The sequence below is a fragment of the Microtus oregoni genome, unplaced genomic scaffold (genome assembly GCF_018167655.1).
Source record: "Microtus oregoni isolate MIOR12 unplaced genomic scaffold, Mior012 000050F_002, whole genome shotgun sequence".
NCBI classification, from domain to species: Eukaryota; Metazoa; Chordata; class Mammalia; order Rodentia; family Cricetidae; genus Microtus; species Microtus oregoni.
Genome location: NW_024543226.1, coordinates 1831218 through 1841736, shown reverse-complemented (window position 1 = coordinate 1841736; position 10519 = coordinate 1831218). Strand labels below are relative to the sequence as shown.

Below are 10519 nucleotides of genomic sequence, written 5' to 3'. Positions count from 1 at the left end.
TGACATTCATGACACAGGTCACGGCCCTTCACCAGAGAAGCCAAAGCTGGAACCTGGAGGCAGGAACTGAAGCAGAGACTGTAGAGAAACATGGCTTACTGGCTTTCTCTTCATGGCTCACTCAGCTTGCGTTTTTATAAAACCCAGGTTCACCTTCCTAGAGATGGCACTGCCCACAGTGGGTTGGGCCCTCCCACATCAATCATTAATTAAGAAAATGCCCCATAGACTCACCTACAGGCCAATCTGATGGAAGCAGTTCCTTTTTTAAAAAAAAAAAATATTTTTATAGTTTATTTAACTTTATTTTATGTGCATTGGTGTGAAGCTGTCAGATCCACTGCAACTAGATCTTCAGACAGTTGTGAGCTGCCATGTGAGGGCTGGGAATTGAACCCAGGTCCTCTGGAAGAGTAGTCAGTGCTCCTAACCACTGAGCCATCTCTCCAGTCCTCCCCCTTTTTTAATTCTGTTCTCTCTCTCTCTCTCTCTCTCTCTCTCTCTCTCTCTCTCTCTCTCTCTCTCTCTCTCTCTCTCTCTCTCTCTTTGGTTTTTTCGAGACAGGGTTTCTCTGTAGTTTTGGAGCCTGTCCTGGAACTAGCTCTTGTAGACCAGTCTGGCCTTGAACTCACAGAGATCCGCCTGTCTCTTGGAAGCAGTTCCTTACTGACGGATGCTCTCCCTTCCCAGATCACTCAAGCTTGTGCGGAGATGACAAAAGCCAATCACCCAAAACCAAAAATTTTCCAGCACAGTGTGAGTGTGGGAGCGCCCATTCTTGTTTGTGTTTGGGGAAGGAGGTGGGGGTGGGTCCTGGTGTGGAGGTTAAAGGACAACCTCAAGGGTCCTTCTTTTCATTTCAGACAAGGTCATTGACTTGGAACTTTAATGAGTGCGCGGTCAGCTGGCCAACAAGTTCTACAATTGGGACTGCCTCTGCTGCCCATCTTGCCGACTCGGCATTTAGTCTCTGGGCCTTTTTTACATGGTGCTTGAGAACCAAACTCTGGTCCCCACACTTGTGAAGCAAACACTCTACCAGCCCAGAAACTAGTGATATTTCTTGCACCTGGTTGGGGCCTGGTGTCTTTGTGACTAAGAGCATTTACTGCTCTTTTCAGGGGACCCAGATCCAGTTCCCAGCATACACATGGTGGCTCATAACTGTTCCTAGTGACTCCAGTTCCAGGGAGTCTGACACCCCTCTCTGACTTCCACGGATACCAGACATACATACACATGGTGCGCATTCATTTATGTAAGCAATCCACTCACACACAAAAAAATAAAAATAAATATTTTTAAAAGCTTCTGGGAAGGGCAGTTAGTTCCCATTTTGTTTCCTTCAAAGGGACCAGGCCTTATTTCTAGCCATTTGCTGAAGCCAGCGACTTCAGTTTTTTAAATCTTATTCTGAAACGCATGTGCGCACACTCATACATACACACACACTTTTTCCTAACAGAGGCACTTGATTAATAATTATATTGAAAACATTCATAATGATAATATTGTACCACGTGACTACAGATAATAATGAGCTTCTTCCCAAATTGCTAAAAGGCTATAGCATTTCCACCAAGAAAAGATGCTAAGCTGGTGAGATGTGCTATATTAATTAGCTGAGCATCTCTACAGTGTAAATATAGATTGATTAAAGCATCCAATTACACCCCACTGAATAAGCACCATTACTATTTTTCAACTTAAATTATTTTAAAATATTTTTCTCAAGGCTTGAGATAAAGTTCAGTTGGTGATGTGGTTGGCTAGATTTGTCCTCTGCCACAACATAAACCAACATGGTGCTGCAGGCCTATAATGGCAGGACCAGGAGGTGAAGGCAGAAGGATCAGAAATTCAAGGTCACCCTTAATTGCATAGCAAGTTTGAGGTCAGCCTGGGATACATAATATCGTGTCTCAAATAAAAAAAAAAACAAATAAAAAACTTCTGCCATTTAAAAGAATCGCAAAATGAAGTACAAACTCAATAAATAATAATAATAAAACAGAGATAATAGTCATTGTAATAGTTCCCAGTCCTTTCAACATACGAACACCAGTCCCAGATCCCACTAATTCAGAAGCGTTTTTCTGTTTTAAGTTCCACTGCCATCAGAACATAGTTCCCATCCTCAGCGGAATTCTGTAACACCCCAAAGCAGTCCCCTTCTCCTGTACAGTTCTCAGAAGCAGAGGGAGGAAGGAAGGGGTCTGTTTGCCAAGGCCTGGAGCTGCAAGGGCTTCAATCCTTAGTCTCTTAGGGCTAGGAAGATGGCGGTGAGCATTTTCTGACAGCCTTTATGCGCCACCCATGCATTGCTCACTCTCTCAACAAATCTGTTACATGACCTGCTGTGTGCTGAGCCCTCAGTAAAGGAATGTGATGTCCTGCATCCGATCTGTCGAGGTGTGGGCAACTTAAATCTTTCACAGTTAAAAGAGTAAGAGCCGGTGTGGACGAAATCAATGGCAGTAAGTAGGGAAGCCAGTGGGGTGCACCAGGAAGGAGCTGTGTTCTCTCAAATCATTCAAAGTCCCTTTTCTTTCCTTTACTTGTTGAGTTTCACACACTGAAGGGCCAAGAGGGAGTGACTCCAAGAGCTCAGAGGTCACTGGCAGACTGTGCTGTGCCCCAGACTGCACCTTGAGTATCAATGACAATTGTGAGAGAAGTGTTTCAGAACACTCCCGGAACAGAAATTGGATCCTGGACTGGCTACTGAGGGGCCCCTGCCAGCTGCTGGCTCCAAAGTTGGTTTTGGCTCTGGGCTGGATATGTGGAAGTTGGGGGCCAGACACTTTGCTCGGCTCAGCAGCTCCTATTGATCTCCAGGGCTCTTTTGTCTCCTCCTCCCAGTGGAAGTCTCTCCTCCTTCTCCCCCTCTCCCCCTCTGCCTTTCAGGCTCTTCCGCTTTGCTCTTCTGCTCCTAATGAATTGAAAATCTCCGAGAGCTGCCACCACGGCGGCTCTGGTACTTTGAGAAAACTGTCCTTGCTCTCTCGACATTCGTCCAGTCAAGGGTATCGTTGCCGGAGGTCGGAACGGTGCTGTTAGTACTGGGGATGATTGCATAGCAACACAGAGCTGCACCGAGAGGGGAGGAGGAGGAGAAGGAGAAGGAGGACAGGGAGGTGGGAGAGACAGAGGGAGAGTGTGCACACAGCAGCTGTCGGCATCCCTGTCTCAGGGACTTCTTTGCTGATTCACAGAGGCGGCTTAGCCCGGGCCTCCCAGCCTCCAAGCTACCCGCCTGCTTCACAGACCTGACGGAATCCGAAGGTAGGCCACGGAGCAATTATTCCCAAGCCTCGCCCTCATTCAGCTGGCTGAAAGAAGGGAAGCTTCAGGGCTAGCACTGTCTAAGGGGGTGTCGGTCCGCCTGTTCTTGTCCGCTTGCATGTGCCTCTGAGGGGAAACTTGCATTAAAAATGCTTTCTAATGAAGTAGTCACTGATTGGATTCATAAAGGAGAAAGACACAGAAGACTAGTAACTCAAGCCAATTTGAGCAATTGTGATCTAAAAGATGAGTAAGAGGAAGGTCCATGGTTTCTTTCTTTGATAGGAATGGGGTGTTTATTTATTTAACTTAGATTTTTCAGTGGCATGCTTTTTGTCTAAGGGCAGGCTTACCGGTGAGAGGGAAGGCGTATGTGTGGAAAGCATTTGCTGGGAAGAGGAGAGAGGCAATACTAGACCTCTAATTTTCTGAGCAAATGAGTGTTCTGGCCAGGAGACAGGACACGGGAGTTTTTCCCTGAAGTAAACTGGGCTCAGGCCTCAGAGCCCCCAGTTAAGGGATCATAGCATCTCTGCACTGACTTCCTGACCCCCTTCATTTTCCCTGATGCAATTTTCCCCATTGTCTGCTCTGTTTTCTGATTTCTTCTTTGCCTCCTGTAACCGGCAGAGCACAGTTTGGAGTGATTTGACACAGAGCTTACTTCTCCAGAGTCCAACACCCCATTTCCTTCTATATTCCCTGCCTCTCCTAGCCCCAGGCTAAGTGCCCCAACCTGGTACGTGGGACTGGGACTGGATGGGTAAATGCTGTTTATCCTTCTTTTGATAGATAAGTGGGGACAGATCTCAAGGGTTCCAAACAGGTGAGGTAGCTGGGGGTGGGGAGAAGAGATCTCAGGAGCAGCTCCTGTTAGCTGCCATTAGAGCATGATGTTTGCAGTCAGAAAGAGAACACACTTTTGTGCTTTCCTTTCCATTGTTCAGAAGGACAAAGGCATTAAACATCTCTATGTATACTTTTACAAACGAATCTTCATTTCTAAATTAGAAAGTAAGTCACCTCCAAGAAAGTCTGGTGGAAGCCACACATCTTAGCGATTCTTGGGCTGAGGTTTGGGTGGGGAGAAGGGTCCAAGGAATCTCAGTGCTGGAAGTTGAAGTAAATGTCCTGTCCCTGAAGGAAGAGGATGCCGCTCCTTCCCTGGGCAAGCAGGTCTCTCTGCCTTGAAGTGCTGACCCCTGCCAACTCTTGATGTGGGAGATGAAGGCACAGAGGGAGAGACTTGTACCTTCCGGATTAGGCCCTAGCTGAGCGGCTTTGAGCTGCCACCAGGGACACCTTTCACTCTGCTGTCACCTAAAAGAAGGGTGCTTGCCTTGAAGCAGCAAACTTAGGATAGACCCAAAATCCAGGGGGGGAAAGAACACATTTAGGATATAGTCCTTCCCATCGCCAATGCTCAGAAGTTTCTGGTGTTCGATCCGCCATTATACTGGGGAGGCTAGATCTCAAAACTGATCAAGGACATTCACTGAGAGAAACCCCACTCAGTGGATGATACAGAACATTATCACAGTCTTCCCTTCAAAGGGAGTCTTAGTCTTTTTTTAATCTTTTATTACCTTTTATTTTATCTCAAGTGCGTGTGGAAAGAGGCGGCACGTGCTGTGATTCATGTGGAGGTCAGAGGACAACTTGCAAAAGTCAGCTCTGTTCCTTCCATCATGTGGGTCCCAGGGATCAAACTCAGGTCCTTATGCTTGGCAGCAGGTGTCTTTACCCACTGAGTCATCTGACTAGTCCTTCCAAAGGATTCCAAACAATGACAGCTAAAGTAGTAAGAAAACCTTTCCAGGGCGACAGTTTTAGGAGAATATTAATAGATTCTGTTTTAAAGTGTGTGTCTGTGTGTGGGGGTACAAGCAATGTTTTGGAAATGCTTCTTAATTGAATTTTCCCCTTGGAGTGTGATAACATACATAAACAATATTAAAGGCTCTGAGGAAAACGGCTAAGAATAAATCTGAATATTTTTTGATGTAGGAAACACTTGAGCATTTTGCAGGGATGAGTTTAGCCATTGTTGCTAACTAACCAGTTAATCAGACAAACAAACAAAGAAACAAAAACTTGAAAGAAGCAGTCATCTGAAAACAAAAGTCTCTAAGACAATCTGCTCCAGCATTGTAGCTTCAACGTGCAAACCCAAGAGTCTAACCAAATTGCTCTCCTTCCTATAGCTAACGAAAGGCTGAGAGATTATCTCCTGATTTCCACCTACTGCACCCAACTGCTAGGTCTCTAGAGGGGTCCCTCCTGTGGAACTGATCCCAGAAAAAAAATGAAGAAGCTTTAAGGACCGATTTTCTAATTTTAAATGCAGCATCTATATTTATTGCACTGCATTTAGTGTCTTGGTATATCTGAAAATGATCAGCTTTCCATTCGGCACTGGATTTGTTGAATTTCTAAAAGCACTATGTTATGAAATGTTTTGCACATTCAAAGCAGCATCAAGAATAATGTGATGTCCAGAAAGACATTACTAATAGTCAATTCTTTCATAATTAAAGCTCCCTCCCTCCACAGTGAATACTATCCTTGATGTAGTTTTTGTTACTCTCTTTCATTTATTCATACCTTAATTCTTTCTCTCTCTCTATGTGTGTGTATAGATATATTCATATATGTGTATATATGTGTGTTTAAAAACATATGCTGCTCTTTATATTTTGTATCAATGGCATTCAATGTACATATTATTCTACAACTTGTTTTTTAGTCAATATTATACTTACAAAATCTGTCCATATTGCAATATATGGCTTGAATTCACTTATTTTTCAGTAATGTATTTATGAACCTAAGCAGAATTTCTTTACCACATTCTACTTCTGATGGTTTAGACAACCTCCAGCTCGGAGCTTTGACCACCAGGGCTTCTGTGTTCCTTCTTAGGTAGTTACGTTTAGGTGAATGCTTCCGTCAGGAAGATTATCTGGAATGAAACTGTCCACTCATAAAATATGAGCAGCAGCAGCTTTAAGACATAGTCTCAATTTTCTCTCCAAAATCACTTACGATCTCACTACTAGTAGGAAAGTTCCAGCTTTATTGAGTTAATTGGCTCTTGGCATAAAATTCTCACCTATGACGATGCATCTTTAAGCCTTCAGGTGGGAAATAAATTGTATTTCTCAAAAGTGCTTGATAGGTCTTATCACAGGAATGCCTTTCCTTGTCAATTTCCACCTGTCAATTAAGGGTTGCTTAGATTATCTCACAGGTCTCTTCCTGTTTGACAGGGAGTTTCTTGGGTTTATTCACGATGTCAGGTGCATCAGAAGTAGACACTTGGCTTTGGCTATGCTGTAGGAATTGATTTTAGGGGCACATACGTCATGTGTGCCTCCTTTCTTGCTACCATGTTGTCTAGTAGAAAGGTCACGTCGGGAGAGGAACGACGGTCGTGCCAGGTCACCTCGGGCTGAGGCAAGGCATCTGTAGCTACAGGAAGACGTCTCATTCTGTTCTTCCCTACACTTGTCCACCTTAAAACTCCAAGTTTTTTCTTCTGAGAATAATAAATAGTTTGTCAAAAGTGGGGGCGGGTAAAGAAAAAAAGAGAGAATTCCATTTATGCAGCTCCCCAGCAGTGTCAGTAAACAGTTTGGTGTATATTTGTCTAGGCTTTCTTTCTGCACATTTTCACACATAGATTTATAAATGCACTTACAAAATTGGACTTTTATCAAGTGTAGCATTCTAACAGATGTTTGCTTTGACCTAAAATGTATGTTTGGCATCTGTGGTGGTTAGTGTGGTTAGTCTAGCTTGATACAAGCTAGAGCTATGTTGGAGGAAGGAGCCTCCACTGAGGAAGTACCTCTGTAAGACTGGTCTGTGAGCAAGGCCATGGGGAATTTTCCTTACTAATGATTGATGTGGGGGAGTCCAACCCCTGTGGGCAGAGCATCCCTGGACAGGGGGTCCTGTTAAGAAAGAAGGCTGAGGAAGCTATGAGGAGCAAGCCAGAAAGCACCATTTTTCCATGGCCTCCGTGTCAGTTCCTGCCTCCAGGTTCCTTACTTGAGTCCCTGCCCTAATACCTTCACGAGAAGCTGTGAGGTGAAATAAATCATTTCTTCCCCAAGTGGCTTTTGGTTATGGTGTTTATCACAGCAATAGAAAGCAAATTAAGATAGCATCTGATAAGTCTTTTTAGCAGCTCCGTATGAGTAGCTGCAATGAAAACACTTGAGTACTTGCTAAACACCAGAACATAGAAATTCACTGCTTGCAACAAAGTGATGAGACATAGCGCTCTTTCCCATGGCTGCTGACTTCTCTCCCGCAGTCCAAGGTGACATTGCATGACCACCCTTCCTCTCACAGTGTGGCTTTTGTACTGGACAGCGTGGCAGTAAAAGAGGAGGCACACGCTCTGGGTCTTTTTGTTTCCCTGTTCTGTAGCTCGAGCAGCTGAAGTACAATAAGGCTAGAAAGCTGGTGCCGATTTTCTCTAGTAAGTGGCAGAGCCAGATGCAGAGGCGAGCATTCTGGCTCTGGGCCTATGCCCTTGCCCATCGTGCTGGGCCTCCTCTCAGGCACAGGCCACAGACCAGTTTCCTGTTGACGGACACTTGAGTCACTCGCACGGTTTTTGCTCTCACATTACACTTTAGTCAACATGCTTGTCTACTTCTCTAGCTCTCTCAGTCGGGCAAGTTGCTAACCATCAGCTTTTAGGTGGAAAGAGTTTATTTGTTCATTTTAAAGTATTGATTGAGTGCTAGATATTGAGGAAGCTCTGAGCTCAAACCGAGAAGCTTGTCAGTCCAGAAATTTATTTCTAAGATATCCTGCAAAGGGCATTTAAGTGCTTTGCAGGGTTTCTCAGCTTGATACTACCCCTGACAGATTCACTGCATTCTGCCTTTGCTTGCTTGCATGCGTGCGTGTGTGCATGCGTGTGTGTGTGTGTAAAGTTGATTTGTCTGCATTGTGTCCAGTCATGTTTTCCTGTGATGGTTTCCATTTGCTGTAAAGAGAGGCTTCTTTGATGAGGCCCACTCAACAGGAGGGAAATAGTGCCCGGTACTGGAAACCGCGCCAACTTTTGGGGGCTAGTGAGGTCATGGACCTTGGAAAAGAATCTGCCACTGCCACTTGGCTAGACCAGCATAATTTCTTACTACAGTCTAAAACTATCCTTACACACAAAAAAAGCATAGCTGCCACCCTGTTACAAAGTACTGCAGGCAACTAACGGGCAGCTAGGAGAAGGAAAATTACCCTTTCCAGGAATGTGCACCTTTAGTGGATGTCCAACACGGAGCAGTCAGCCCTGAAACTATATGCATACTAGCAACAAAAACAGACTTAGCAGGTTATAGTTATGTATTTGTGAATACACAAACATACATTATGAAAAATATACATATGCTAATAAAACATTAAAAACAATAGCCCTTTGGAAGGTGGTTAGTTTAGATCATTAGGGTGAAGTTGTAATGCCTGAATCCTACTGGCACTACTAGGGGAGGGAAGAATGAGGAGGAAGAAGAGAACATACATGTAGAGAGATGCAAAAGTCCCACCATGATGTGACACAGCCTGGATCAGTGTCACACTGTTCATTTGAATTCATAGCTTCTAAAACTGTGAGCTAAATACAATTTAAAATTGTTTAAAATGGTTGTTTTGTTTTCTGCTTTTAGTTTTTAACACAGGTTTCTCTACGTAGTCTTAACTGGCGTAGAGTTCACTATGTAGACCAGGTTGGCCCCAAACTGACAGAGATCCATCTATCTCTCCTTCCCTAGTGCTGGGATTAAGGGTGTGTGCTACCACACACAGCCTAAAAATACTGTTTTAAATTGAAATAGAATTACATCATTTCCTTCCTTCCTCCCTTCCTCCCTCTAGCTCCTTCTAGCTACTTTCCCTGGAACCTATCCTGTGTTCACCCCCACGCTCTCAAGTTGATAGCCTCATTTTCTTTATTATTGTTACGTGTGTACGTGTGCGTTTAATTTATGGCATTTTCATACATGTGCACAATGTATCCAGATCTCAAATTTGCACACACATGTGCACGTCCATTACTCTTCCTCTCTCTTGTTCCCCTCCCTCTTTCATCTAATCCCTTTCATCTTCCCAACCAGCTCCCCTTCTCTGCTTGCAGGAGACCAGGGACAACAGTACCTCAAAGTGTGATTTCTAGAATTTACAAAGACAACATCATGTAAGGGTGAAGAACTTGCATTCTTGGATAGAACTGCCCAAGTACAGATTTCAGCTCTTTGCTACATGACTTTAGTAGGACTGAACAAATTACTTTCTGTTTGTGTGCATGTTTTCTCATTGCATTTTTAAGACAATTACGACGTTTTTATAGGATTGATGTAAGGATTATATATGTTAACATTTAGTTAACTCATATATGTTATATAGAATATATGTGATATATAGAATATATATGTGTGTGTGTGTCTAAATGTAGGTGTGTAGATAGATAGATAGATAGATAGATAGATAGATAGATAGATAGATAGATAGATAGATAGATAGAAAAAAAAGATAGATAGATAGATAGATAGATAGATAGATAGATAGATAGATAGATAGATAGATAGATAGATAGATAGATAGATGAATTTGATAGGTTATTTTCTCTTGAGACGGTGTCTGTCTGTGTAACCCAGGCTGTCCTTTGACCCATAATCCTCCTGTTGCACTCTTCAGGGTTCTTTTCCTTTTTTTTAGAAACAGGGTTTCTCTGTTTAACTGCCCTGGCTGCCCCAGAACTCACTCTGTAGACCAGGCTGGCCTCAAACTCCCAGAGATCCGCCTGCCTCTGCCTCCAAAGTGTTGGGATTAAAGGCGTGCGCCACCGCCTGGCCAGACTCCTGATTTACAGGTATGCACCCCCATGCCTCATCTCTGTTGTTGTTCATTTGGATACGAAAAAACTACCACATCGCTTTTCCCCACAAAACAACTAAAGACCTTGCTCTAGTTCTTTTCCTGTTGCTGGGATATGATACTCGGACAGAGGCTAGAGAGATGTCTCAGCGGTAAGAGCACTTGTTCCTCTTCCAAAAGATCCAAGAGCAATTCCCAGCACCCACATCAGGCAACTCACAACTGCCTGTAACTCCAGCTCCAGGGCATGCAATCCCTCTGACCTTCAAGCACTAGGGCATGCCTGCGTACAGACACACAGCGAAAACAAATGAATCTTTTTACAAATACTTGAAGGACAGTA

The 10519-nt window shown here is 43.9% G+C and overlaps 1 protein-coding gene across 1 annotated transcript in view; it reads left to right on the top strand.

Annotated features, from left to right (window-relative positions):
• The first annotated feature begins 2937 nt into the window (after window positions 1–2937).
• The window catches only part of Drp2 (dystrophin related protein 2), a 120340-nt gene continuing 112758 nt past the window's right edge, over window positions 2938–10519 (top strand). Inside the window, exon 1 of the mRNA XM_041636724.1 lies at window positions 2938–3285. The gene's annotated coding sequence lies outside the window, so the exon portion shown is untranslated. The remainder of the gene's footprint in view (window positions 3286–10519) is intronic.